This window comes from Apis laboriosa, unplaced genomic scaffold (genome assembly GCF_014066325.1).
Source record: "Apis laboriosa isolate Shangri-la unplaced genomic scaffold, ASM1406632v1 scaffold43_cov150, whole genome shotgun sequence".
In the NCBI taxonomy this organism is placed as follows: Eukaryota; Metazoa; Arthropoda; class Insecta; order Hymenoptera; family Apidae; genus Apis; species Apis laboriosa.
In genome coordinates this window covers 2,202,082-2,216,119 of record NW_025223292.1, presented here as the reverse complement: position 1 = coordinate 2,216,119, position 14,038 = coordinate 2,202,082, and the positions used below count along the sequence as shown (strand labels likewise).

The following is a 14,038-nucleotide window of genomic DNA, read 5'->3' as shown; positions in this document are numbered from 1 at the left end:
TGCGAAGGATTGACCCTTAGTGGGTAGGGATGGTGATTTTGTTTTGGGAAAAAGGGGGTGCAATGTGGGGGTAGATATTAAAAGGTTGATCGATTATTCTTCTTTCAAGTGTTCTTCAACTTGCAACGTTATGGTTAGGTTGTTATAGATGATAGATTTGAGGGTGAGATTTTATTTTCTTTAAGGCTGATCCAATTCTTCTCTCGTTACAGGAATTTACAAGTAATCGTAAGACGTATTTTGTTGGCGATTTCGTAGATTCGAAGATGAAATAAATAATTTACACTGGATTTACAATAAAATATTTTTCTTCCTTCCAATCGAGTATATAAATATTTCGTTCGAATTTCTTGATAGATTTCCAAGCATGAGATTATTCTTCAGTATATACTCTTTAAGATATCTCACTCTTCTTATAATAAATTCACGCGAAGATGATGACGTTCAACACAAATTCGAGTATAAAGATTGGATCCAAACCATCCAAGGCTCGCACTCCCCTTTACACCCGATAAAACAACAAATATTCTCGCCTTCGATAAACGTACAATATTCTCGAAACGAACACGCGTAGGCATACTCTTCCATAGGCACGAGCTTCTCACCGCACACGACAAACGCACCAGCTTCCATCCAGTTCCATCTTCGTTCAAAAACCACGCACCACGGTATGTTCACGTCGACATCCAGTCACGAGTTTCTTCATCGTGGCAGACTCCTGGAAACCTCGAGATTCGTCCGTATCACGTCGCACGGCCACCAACCATCAACCCTGAGTTCCGCCACGTTTCCATTTTCAACATCTCGACCGACACACGAGACCAAACCTGACCAAACCTCTCCTCCTCTTCCTCGCAACCTCTCCTCGACCGCGTAATAATCACCTCGACTTGGAACGGGATTTCCAAACGGGACGGGAGTGGGAAGAGTGATCGAGAAATAATCTCGATGGCGCACGTGTCGTGGCCGCGTACGCAGCAGAACGCGAGAGAGGATAACGTGGCGCGTTACACCTGCCGGCAGGGCCACGCGGCCTCGCGTTCTGGCCCGGTCTGTGTACCAGGGTGCTACTGGGGATCGCCGTATGCTTGTTTTTGCAGGGCTGCCAGCGGCGCGCCAGCGAGACCGTGAGGGAGGGGAGGGTTGGACGAGAAAGAGAGAGAGAGAGGGAGGGAGGGAGCGGAGAGAGGGACACGAAGCGGCGATCGGGCGAATTTCGACGAGGACGAAGGGTGCGCGGGCCTGGCGAGAGCGACGAAGGAGAAAGACGAGACGGGGAAGATGCCTCCGTGCGTAGGAAGGACGAGGCATCGGGCAGAGAAGGGGAGAGAAGAGAGATAGAAGAGAAGGAGGGAGGGAGGGTGCACGGAGGATACCGGTGGAGCGGGTTGGAGGAAGGAGGATGGAGGAGGAGTGGAGGGGTTGGAACGCGTATGGGGAACAGGTACGAAGGGGCTAGAGGGGACGAAAACACAGGGGGAGGGGGGGGAAAGAATGAAGTGACTGTGGAACGCGACACACGAGAACACAGGGGCGGCTGGCAAAGGGGAAGCGCGAGGAGGGGAAATCGTGGCGGTGGCGGAGTGGAAAGCGGGGTGGAGAGGGGTGGAGAGATCCGTCTCGCTCGCCCCCTCCCCCTCCCCACGAAGCCTCGCCTGGTCCCGACGACGACGGTCCTGGCCGTTGCGACGGCGCAACGGCTCCAAGGATCTCCGTCCTTCTTCATCCCGCCACTCCATCGCCCCCTCCCCTCCCCTCGAGCGCGCCACCTGCCCCTCCGACCAGCGCGCCCCTCCGCCCACGATCGATCCAAAGTCCGTCGGTACGTCCGTAGACTCGCCGACGTAACGCGGCTTATGCTCGCGCGTACACGCGCCGAGGACGACCCTCGCGCGTTGTACACGCGTGGAGAAGTTGGACGGTTGGACGGTTTGGGGTAAAGGGGAGGGGATGTGGTTCGAGCCGGGGAACAGGGAAAGGTGATACGCGGGCATGGTATCGAAGTGGTTGTTTTTATTTTTTTTTTTTTTTTTTTTTGGTTACATGGGGGGTAGGTTTCTCGAGTGTCGTATGGTATGGAGAGATTTATATTTGGGGGATGGTTTGGTCGATAGTTGTGTTTATGAAGAGTTTGAAAATGAACACGGTACGAGGAATTGGAGTTAAGCGAGACAAGGAGAGATTTCTTCTAAGGGATTAATGCAATATTGAATACAAATTTAGTGGGATGAATTTGGGGAGGAAATTGTATATCAAATTTCATATCCACTGTGTACATCTGAAATGACGTATACGCAATCGTAACAGCTTTGGAATTACTTGCCTAGTTGCGCTAGCGTCAATAGTTTTCCCACTGATTCAGCTTAATGCCCCGGCCATTATCATCGCTATCTACCACTCCACTATATCCCGCTCTAACAAAATCCTCTTCAATCCGCATCAAACCCATTAAATAATTCTCAAAAACGACTTTAATAAAATTACTATTGCTGGAATAAACTCAATTTTTCTCTTTTTTCAATAACGCATAAAACTCTAATAAAAGCTTTTTTTCGCAACTCCTTTACATCAAATCGATCCTCGTTATAAAATTAAAAAAAGAAAAAGAAAAAATGTAAAGTTAATAAAAATACGATACTCAAGATTTCAAATTTTTTCCAATAATGCATAAAACTCTCTTTAAAATTCTTCGCGTTCTTAAACGAATTCATTAAAATAAGAAAGAAAAGGTATAAAGTTAAGGAAATATTCCTTCTAACGATCTTTCGAAAACAATTTTGTTTAATAACAATAAAATTCTCATAACAACTTCTCTTACAATCTTCTTCGCCTTCTTAAATCAATCCTTACGACAAAATAAAAAAATATATATATCACGATATTCCGTTTAATCCGCATCGACAACGATCTCGAACTTTTTCCCCCAATAACACATAAAAACTTTCGAAAAACTTCCATTACTTCTTCTCGCGCCCTGAAACCAACCCCTAAACCTATAAAAGAAATATATAAACTTAACAAAACATTCTCCTTAATCCGCATCAATAACGATTTCGAAATTGAATTTCTTTTTCCTTTTTTTTTTTTTTTTCCAATGATACAACGAAAACTTCCATTACGACCCCTTTCTCCACATCCTTAAACCAACATTCCAACCTAAAAGGATGATAAAAAAGGATGTAAAAAAAAGTTGTCGAAAATTGCCGCGAGCTGTGCACCGCCTTATCTCCCGCAAAATTTATTTAAAGAACCGCGCGAAATTAACGATAAAGCACGTTAAACGAGCAAGAAAGAAAGCGTGAAACAGCGTGAAACCGTCCGCACAGGGGGTTAACTGCATCCGGAACCGTATGCAGAGCTCGTGCAGGGCTAAGATTACGAGATTCGCAGCAGGATTCGAAGTTGGCGAGGAGAAAGGATCGGATTAGTGCATCCACTTGCGCTTATCGCCCGTGTATGGGTGTCATATCGTCTCACACATACACACACATGCGCGCGCGCGCGCGCGGGAATTCTACAAGCGCGTACGAGGTTGAAGAGGCGCGGGGTTGGTTCTCGAGTCGGACTCGATTTCGATTTAATGCGGAGTACGTGACTGCTTTGGTCATACGTTAATTTGGATTTTCGCCTTCTACGTGATTTTTCCATCTGCGAATCAATTTTTGGATTACTGAGGGGAAATGCTTTACTGAGGGGAGTTTCTTCTCGGTGAAATAATCGATGTTTAGAATTAAGAATTTCAACTATTTTAATTTTCAATTAAAATGAAATATAAATTGAAATATCATTTCAATGATATTTCTAATGATCAAACAAAATTAATATGGAAAAATTTGATGACGATTTTTTTTAGGGTAAGTATTGTTATTAAAAAAGAATAATAATAATTGAGAGTTTCGAATGATGAAAAAAATTGAGAAAGATTTTGAAAAATTGGAGAGTATTACTTTTAAAGATTTTGAAAATTATTCTTTTCCATTGAAATTTCGAAATTCTGGAAGAGGGAAATGGTGGATGGAATCGTAATTAAAATATTTCACCACGGTTTTCGGCACGAAGTTTAAAACGGTGCGTCCCAACTGTTTGAAACGCGTTAATATTTTCCCTTCGTTGAATTTCTGTTCCAATAGTAACGAGTATACGTGACATAATACTATGTGGAATTTTTTTTCTCGCGCGACAAAAAGAGGACGGAGGGAGGAAACGAGAGCAGGATATACCGAGTTGAAACTCTCAGCAAATTTTTTGTTAAATGAATTGGAAGAGAAAAATTCTCCGCGTACAAGGATATTCTTCTTATCCCTGATTAATAATTGTCAAGTAGAATTATTTGTAAAAATTTGGAAATAAGAAATAAAAAGTGGAATAGCGAAAAATTTATTTTGAAAAAATTATATTAAAGAACGAATTTTTTTCGTTTCCTTTTAATAAAGAATAAATGATTAAATTTTGTGTGAATAACTTGATAAATAGAAAAAATAATATCGATAAACTAATATCTTTGGTCGATAATTTATGATACAAAAAACTTTTTATTAAAACGAGTTCTAAGAATACTTTTATAAAATATAAAATATACGTCTTGTACGAGGATAATTCGATGATAATTTCATACACAGTGTACATATATCCGCGTATATTAAAGAATCAACACGTGGTAACGTTATCCTAGACCAAACGATCCTTCTCCAACGGAATAGGGTAGTATCGTAGCAGCAAGCTTGATCAAAGATAAAGATGATATCGATATCAGTCCACGCTTTATGCTTGTTACACGTATATACGATAACAGGAATTGTCGCACACATATATATATATATATATATCACGATCACAAAGCATGCTTTTTCCAAGCAAAACGATAATCTCGAAAATTCTACTATCTAAACTCTCACGTTCCGCCATTTCTTTCGTAATAAATACATCCGCAAAAGATTGCATTAATATTTTACAGAGAGAGGCTCTGTTTGACTCAAAAGCAATGGAAATTTTTCACTATGAAATTTCATAACTTTTCCAATTATACGTTATTTCGTAATCAAAAGATTCGTTACGTTGTTGGAAACTCGTAAAATTTGTATTAAAATTCGTAGAAAATGACTTTCGTTCGATGCAAAAACGATGAAAATCTTTTTTTAATTTTTTTAATTACACGCTGTAATCGCTGTATATATTTTCGAATGCAAATTTTCATTTGAAAGTAAACAAAAATTGATACGATAAATAATGGATTATAGCGATTCATTTTAATTATTGAAACCTATTTTTCAATTGAAAATTGAAAATTTTCTTCGAGTCAAAACGGGATAATCAAATAATGCGTGATAAATTGCGAGTTGAAAGAAAGCACAGATTGTACCAAAACTTTGTACAGTGACTCGAATTCGAAGTGAATAACACGTTGCGACAAAAGAGCAGGTTTTGATGTTTGAAGATGACGAAGTAACCGATGATACTGTTTCAAAGAGCAAAGGTAACTTTGTGCGTCGTATATTGCGAGTGTCTCTCGCATGCCTATCTCTTTCTACAAAGAATCTGATTTCACAGGTATTTTCCATGCGCATATTTTCCACGACACTATCTATTCATCATAAAATTCTCTAATATGTAAATCATTGCTCTATTCCCGATAACTTTATCGTTATTAATAAATATTATTGTTTATTTTTTTTTATTTATATAAAGAAGAATGAAATTGCAATTTCGAAAGGATCGAAAGGATGAAATTTTGCGAATTAAATCAAAATTTCTGAAGCTTTGTGGGGCAACTTTCCAAATTAGAAACTCCTCGGGATTCTTACGAAGGTAATAACCCGTGTCTCTTAAACGGCAAAGAAAGTTCTGCGTTTAATGAACGTGGAAGTCGTAGTACAATGAAGCTACTTCAAATAAAGATAATTTTGAGCAAGTTTCTTGCAACAGTTTTGCAGCCAGACGAGATATTATGATTCTCCATATATATAGAAATGAATTTAGAACGATTTTTGTAAACTTGCTACCACCTCCCTTCGTTTATTTGAATCGTTGACAAAATTTTAGAATAAAATAAAATTTTCACGCGGGTCACAGATTTAAAAAATATCAAAAAAAGATTATCTTTGTTCAAGGTTCAAGTAGTTGAAAGTAGTACAAATAAATTTCTACTCCTTCCGAATCTTCCAAATTTTCTATTTACAAAACAATTTCCCATACTTTTCCGCTCAACGACCAAAAGATCTCGAAGACAAACAAAAATCTTCGAACAAAGGAAAAGCTCGTTTAACTTACCCTTCCTCTATCAAAAATATCGTCCTCCATCTCGAGAGCATCAAACGAATCGCAACAATCGGCAAACCGTGCCTCCCTAATTCAACGAGCTGCCGTCAGCCACGCTGTTTACCCTGCTTCTGGAAAGTCGAGTGTGCACGCGTCTAACAGACTGTCGCCCCGTGTAAGAGGGACTTCCGGTTCGTGGCCATGCGACGCGACTCGAGAGTTCCCCCATTCGACGTTTCCGCCCGCGACGTTTCCAAAGCGCGCATCGACGACGTGTCATCTGCATTTTCCCCGCGCGTTTCTCGCGTTAACCATCTGGAAAATGAAAAGTGCACTTTGACTCGTCCGTTCGAAATTGTAAATTCGTAAGGGTGGAAGAGAGGGGATGGAAAGTTGGTTTCCGTTGTTGAATGAAATAATTTTTGGATTGGTTTAAAATTATTTTGAACGCGTAGAATTGCGTAGAAATTGTCGAATATTTAATATTATATTTGTTTCGTAATATTTTGAGGAATTTATGGAATTGGGCATAAATCTTTGTCCCTTTAGCTGTGAATTGTGTAAAAATTTCGAAATATTTGAAAAAAAAATTATTTAATAATTATTGTAATAATTTAAGAATTTAAATATGAATCTACGAATATTGTTACGTAATTAATAAAGTTTTCATTTTGGAACTTCTTCATCCATATTTTTATTATTCTAGCTCGAAATAGGATGGTGGAAATATCGGTCATTACGAAATATCGTAAAAAATACGACATATCGATGGAAAAGCCATACTTAAGGGCATGCTTTACGCGATATTACATATTTCATGACTTGCATAAAGTAATAATGGCGATAATTACAAGCTCTATATAGTATAATTACGATGAAAATACGATGCACGTGACTACCTGTTCATACATACATACATATAAGAACTAAAATTATTAGGTTAATGACCGTTCATCGAGCTATTTTTCCTTGCCAATTCCACGAATATACCATAAAAATGATTCTCTAAATTTTCTATTATCTTTAATCCGTTATCTTGCATCGAAAGTGGATGGTTGAACGTAATCGTATAGGACGACGCGTATCTCATAAACAGTTGCAGAGAACCGTATAAACACATGACGTTTACCGTGAATGACGGTCGCATGATGTCGCATGTTCGCACTTCGCCTCGTGCATATTAATTACGTACACTTCGCACAGCCTCGACTAGCATTCACGACCACGAAATCGCGTGCACTTCTTCGATAATCCTCTCTTATCCATGCTATATATACCACGTATCTACACGCTAATCTAATCGAAATTATTTGACGAAATTTTCGTTAAATTGGATCATCCCATCATATCTATTCGACGTACCCTAATCTTACCCATGAGGAACAAATACTCGAATTACACGATTTATTCGATTAAATACATTCATTTCGCTCGTACTTTATCCTCAACATTTATTCTCGAACAGAATTAAAAATATACCTATATAATCACGCTCCCCCTTTTTTTCCTTTTTATTCTCTCACGCATAGCATATTTTTCTACGCAATTTCGCTTCCAACAACAACAACTTTCACCCGATAACAGTAATTCCTGATTTACCCCGAAAGCAATTAACGGCGCGAACTTCTCCGCACCTTCATCAACCATTTCTCTCCCCTTCTCCAGACAAATGAACCACAAATCTCGGAGATACAGCCTCACGAACGCGTCGTCCCAACACGAACGTAAGGAGAAGCTCGAGAAGGGTTCCGCTCCTTGTTTTAATAGGGCGAGATTTACAGATGGGGGGGTAGTGCGTAGTAACCCCGGCGTTTCGCAATAACGGGGGAAACGGGCAACGGCTATCGAAGCAGAGGCGCGTGCAACTTTCGCAACCAAGCTGGCAAAGTAATTTCACGTTACACGGAAAATACGCGAGTACACCGGCCAACGCGATTTGTTGCCAACCCCGCCGCGCACAAACGTTGGACCACGGCTTCCAACGTTGGCTGAGTTATACGAGGCCGTATCCTCGGGGGTAGTTTTACACGTGAACAAGCGTATTTCCGCGTTTTTCCTTCCCTCCTATCGTCCCTTCCCTTTCTGCCTTCTTGACCCGTACAAACGTATTTACCGGTAATGCGGAATTAGCCGGCGAAACTCTGCGAAATATTGCGCGTTACGTTGCAGAGGGTAATTTTACGAGGGTAAATTTCGAAATTCGCGTTCGAAGTGAGGAAAAATGTCGCGCGGCGGTGAAGTAGTGATAATTCCTCGTCGAATCCACTTCAAACCTGATCAAACCTGATCAAACCTTCTCGAAAAACTTCTTCAAACCTGATCAAACCTGATCAAACCTTCTCGAAAAACTTCTTCAAACTTGATCAAACCTTCTCGAAAAACTTCTTCAAACCTGTTCAAACCTGATCAAACATCCTATTTCTATTTTTAATTCTGAAAAAAAAAGGGGAATACTTGGTTCACTTGGATAAAATTTTTCGCTTTAAAAGTTATCTGTCTCGTTATCTCACTTATTCGTTATTCGCAATACCTTTCTTAATAACGAATAATTAAGTAAGTTATGACTTATGACCCTACTACGATTTATTCGTTCGTGCGAATGCGATCTTTACCACGAACAAACGAACGAACAAACGACAATGCGGTTTATAAAGAGAATGGTCTATCGCTTCTAAAAAAAAAGAAAAAAAAATTCCACTTTGTATCCACATTGTAAAGGGGTTAATCGCGGGTTTTGGAGGGTAATGCAGATGGTTGGGCCGCCCCCGCGATACGAGTAATATCTGTACGTACGTAGCGGGCGTTTGTAGTATATCATGCATATCGTGGCGTGGTGTAGCGTGTATATGCAGCTGTTTCGTGCGCGCAAATTATTACACTCCGCTTTGACGGGCCACGAGAGTGGAGAACGAGAAGTGAGGAGGGGAGGGTTAAGGATACGTCGCTCAAAAGGAATCTCATCAAAATATCTACGGGCCTCGATCAACATTCTGCACAAGCGGATCCCCCTTCCATCCCTCTCTATCTATCGGGCAGCTATTTCGCCAAGCTATTCGCAAACTCGTTTCCTCGAAAGATCGTCCAACAATTGGGAATGAATCCTGTTCCGTACGAGGGTAGAAGTTTCGAAACTCGAAAATGTATATTTGTTCCTTGGATTGATTAAATTGGTAGATTAATTGAATCTTCGAAATAAGTATCTGATCTTGTTTCTTACGATTCAGTTGTTTGGACGAAATTACAACGGTGCAAACTTAATAAAATTTCGATTCAGGCGCGAGTCGCATCGATCGATTAAATTGATCGGTGAAGAATCGATTACGATCTAATTATTCCAAAGTATTTCCATTCATCTTGTCACATTTGTCTTGTAAAAATTCCTCTTCTATTTTTCCAAAGAAATAAAAATTTTAAGAACGATCTAATGTATCTAATAAGAAATAATTCTTCCATACAAATTTTCCAAAATGATCAATTTAAACTCCCTTTCTTGAAATTCATCAAATTATTTCCATTTCCTTTTTCTCGAGAATGAATTAAAAGCTATGAAATTTTATAGTATAAATTATGAAATTAATTTATTCCAAAAAAAAAAAAAAAAAACTAAAATTATCAATTATTCCCATTTTCTCGAGAAAGCGATCGAAATTACGAGATTTCGGAGCATAAGTGGCGTTTCTTCGATTGTCCCAAGCCGCGATTTAACGATGTGGTGTCGATTATTACGAGCTGGAAGAGAGCACTCTCCGATACCACGAATCTCGTGATTCGCGCGCTTTAAGGCTAACGAAGTTTCGCCTCGTTAGCTTCTAGGGTTACCTTCCGCCAGACGTGGTTGATTAATTTTCTGGATAACGATCGGGCTCGCGCAACGATTTTACGAGGCCGCTACGAAAAAGGCACTTGTTGCGCCAAGAACGAAGGAACAAGGAACCTTGGCTGACCCACCACGCTAAATCTTTCCAAATCGGGATTCTAACTTTTGCTCTAACCTTCTATTATCCACCCTCGAGAATTGGTGGGATTGATCGTTCGTTTATCGCGATTGATACGCCAATCCTTTGTCGCGTTTGCTCGAGTCTGCAAATTTTCCACTTTATATCGCGATGCGTCTTGTCTTCTTAGTCTCTTCAATTCTCTTGTTATTATTTATTTCGTTAGAAGGATGATGTTTTAATGTTATAACGAAAATTTTATTATTTTATTCCATCCCGTGTTTGATATCTATCCTGTTATTCTATTCTATTTTATTAATACAGCATTGCTTTAATTTTGGAATTCACCATTTTTCCTTGGGAAAGAAAAATAATGAAAATTGTGAATAAAAATAAATCAATTCATTATTCTATTCAATGATATATTATATCTAAAATATTATTCTTATATGATTATTTATATATATAATTATTATTTATATAATTATTTATATAATTATTCTTATATTATTCTTTATATCGCAAATCTACAAAATAACAGTTTATATCAATTATACAATCAATTTTGAATTATCATTTTCGAAAGATAGATTCGAAAAAAAGGAATATGATATAACTCGATGTTATTAAACGATCGATGTCGCGTAAAAATATTTTCACGGGGGGAGGGAAAAAAATTGCATCGCCGATGAAACTGCAACGATGCAACGAAGAACCACCACGTTAGATCGATGGAATTTATTCCACCGATCGTAAGTTTGCTTTACGACTCTGGAATTCATTTTTCATCGGGAATATCCCTGGTATTTCGTAAACGTATTACAGGCCCGTTTCCGTTCAATTTATCGTACTTTCGCGAGGTATAAGTGATTTACGCGCTCTCTTTAAAATTAAGCGGATATTTTCGTGCCCGACACGGGTCGATTAAACTGTCTATTCATTCTCCTTTTGATCATTTTCAATTAACGCGATACCATCTTCTTTCCTCGAAATAAAAAATCAAACGCGGTTTGTTTATCGAATATTGCAAATTTAAAAAATCTTGCAACGTATCATCGTTTCTTTTGGGAACAATTTATCCGTTAAAAAATTCCTTATGAATGGAATTTGTGATTCTGAATAAATTTAATTTTTATTAATCAATATTCTGATTATCCATAATTCGATTTATTAAAATTAAAATTTTTTTATTAACACAAATAAAAACATAATAAAATTTTTTTATATATATTTTGCATATACTTAATTATCTTATAAATTTTAATAAAAACAAAAAATAGTTTTCATTGCTTTTCTTTCCGAAATATATTTCTCTGAATATTTACCAATCTCTTTACTAAACAAAATCTCTGAAACTCGACTAACAATCTATTTAATTAAATAAGTACCAAAAATATTATAAACAGATATTACACATATTGAGATATTATTCCTAAATTTAATTACAAATAATTAACTGCAAAGATGGCAAAGAAAATTCTAACAAAAAAACTAACTAAAAGAAAAACGAAAACCAAATATAGAGCAAATTCATTGTGCCGTTCGACATAATTCGTAAAAACAATATTTTCAATTCTTTTGTAACAACGATGAAAACAACAATGAAAACGCAATTTTCTCGGAATCATAGCTCCTTTTCACACCGCAAGAGAGTGTAACCTCGAAACTGTTCATTCACAACCGTTATTAAACCGTGTTCTGTGAAACGTTTCACGCTCGCGTGAATTATATATATAATAATTTGTATTTCATGTTGATCGAATTAAACGATCCCCTCCTAAAATGGAAAAATTCGAGCTCGTTTAAACCCTAAGCCCGGCGAGAGGAGCAAGCTCATAGTGAATTTTATTATTTAACGTTGGCCGCAATGAACGATAATCCGATATAGTTCCGTCGGTAATTGGTAAATGCGATCGCTAATAACTCGCGCACGGCCTCGATTTCGTTTCAGAGCCACCGTTATACACCGTATATCCGAAACGAGAGACCATAATTACGTGTGCTGATGGTATGTATAACGGTAAACACGTCCCCTAATATCGTTAGATATTTGAACTAATAAATATCCAAATTGTGAATTAATATTTTGTTCGATCTGCGCTACCGGTAACATAGAGATTTTGCTCGTATAAAACGAGAGTGAGATGTTTGTAGAAATGATAAATATTCATATATTCTCTAATATTATTATTCACGTTTCACTTCGTTTAATTATTTAATTTTTCTGATAAAATTTTCAGAATGAAACACGATACGATAATTTTGAAATATTATATATTTATATATCCACAGCTACTTTCTTTATATTTTATTTTCCACTCGAATTAAAACTTACGCATCTCGAATTTCAATTTTTAAATCTTCTCGAAATTAAAAAAATTGAACGTGTAAATACTAAAAAGGAAAAATTCATCGATCAACCTATCTACACTATAATATAAAACTGTATAATTGTACAATTTTATATTATAATTTGATTATATAAAAATTTATATCTAAATGTTAAAAAGAGAACTTTAATAAGAGAAAAAAAAATCAACTCACCTGTACGTATATATATCAGACACATATTGTTACAATATCAAGCGCAAGAACAGGAGGATGATAAGAAGCAGCTTACAAGTCCAGGTTGCGTCCAGGTGGGCCATCTCATTAACGAAACAACAACCTCCACCAGGTTAATGATACTTCGACTTAACTTCCGTTCCTCTTAAGCTCTTCTTCTTGTTTCTTCTTTCTGTTCTTCTCCCCCTTCCCCACTTGGACGCCTGATGTCCCGCGCCCCTCCAATCCTCCGACTACTCGTACTACTCGTCGGTGGCCGTTGTTCAGCGGACTAATTGCTCGAATTCGACAAAATGGCCCGCGACGAAGAACGACCATTATCGGAGGAGGGTGCGATCGTCTGCTCGCGTGTATGAATACATTAAGACTCGTTTTGCTTCGGGTGATTAGGCTTGTAACGGCGTTGAGCTGCGTTGTTGCAGATACCTATAATTTGAATTTCGGATATCTGTATTGGTTAAAGAGAAGTCGAGATCGAGATTTAAATTCTGAAGATTGAGAAATTGAAAAGAAGGTTAAATTGGAAGATATACAAATTTTTCCCCAACTTGAAGTAATTCCAATCTGTGAAAGTATTAAAACTTTCCAAGATTCGAGTAAGAAATTGTCGAATAAGAATTCGAAAGGAAAACGCCTAAAGTTCGAATACCTTTCAACCGAAAAGATGGCAGCCACTGTCTCGCGTAAATTCGAGAGCCACGAGGCTGTATCTGTCGTCCATTTAATTCTCTGCAGAACCGTGGCCACGGCACGCCCGTAAACCATCGAACGAGCTATTTCCCGCACAGATCTCTGTTCCTAAACGACGTCGTACACGCGCCAACCCACCAAGGAATGCGTTTACACCTGTCATAAAATGCCGGCGCACTTTCACGTTTCTCTTCCATCGTTCCCCGTTTTCACGAAACGGAAACTTCGCGATAACGTCATACTCTCTAACCGTTCGTGGGTTGTATCGTCGTATATATATATATTTTTCGATCTTCGAAATTAATGAAAAAGGAAGAAGAATTTGAAATTACAGAGGAAGGTGATTATCGATGATTTATCGACAGCTATGAAAATAAGCGCATCTAACTTACTTGAAAATTTGAAAATTACTTCAAATCGTGTGAATCATTTGATATCGAAATAATTAAAGTAAAATGTAAGAAGAATTTCCTTTTCTCGTTGAAGAATTGGATTCAACGAGAAAAAATGAAAAAGAAGAAGAAAAAGAAGAAAAAGAAGAAGGGAAAAGACGAGGAATCGATTGGCCCTGACAAAAGAAAGGGGGGGGGGGG

At 38.2% G+C, this 14,038-nt stretch overlaps 1 long non-coding RNA gene across 1 annotated transcript in view; it reads right to left on the bottom strand.

The window, feature by feature from the left end:
• Window positions 1-12,737: 12,737 nt before the first annotated feature.
• The window catches only part of LOC122716278, an 83,040-nt gene continuing 81,739 nt past the window's right edge, over window positions 12,738-14,038 (bottom strand). Inside the window, exon 5 of the long non-coding RNA XR_006346989.1 lies at window positions 12,738-13,181. This is a non-coding gene — a long non-coding RNA (uncharacterized LOC122716278). The remainder of the gene's footprint in view (window positions 13,182-14,038) is intronic.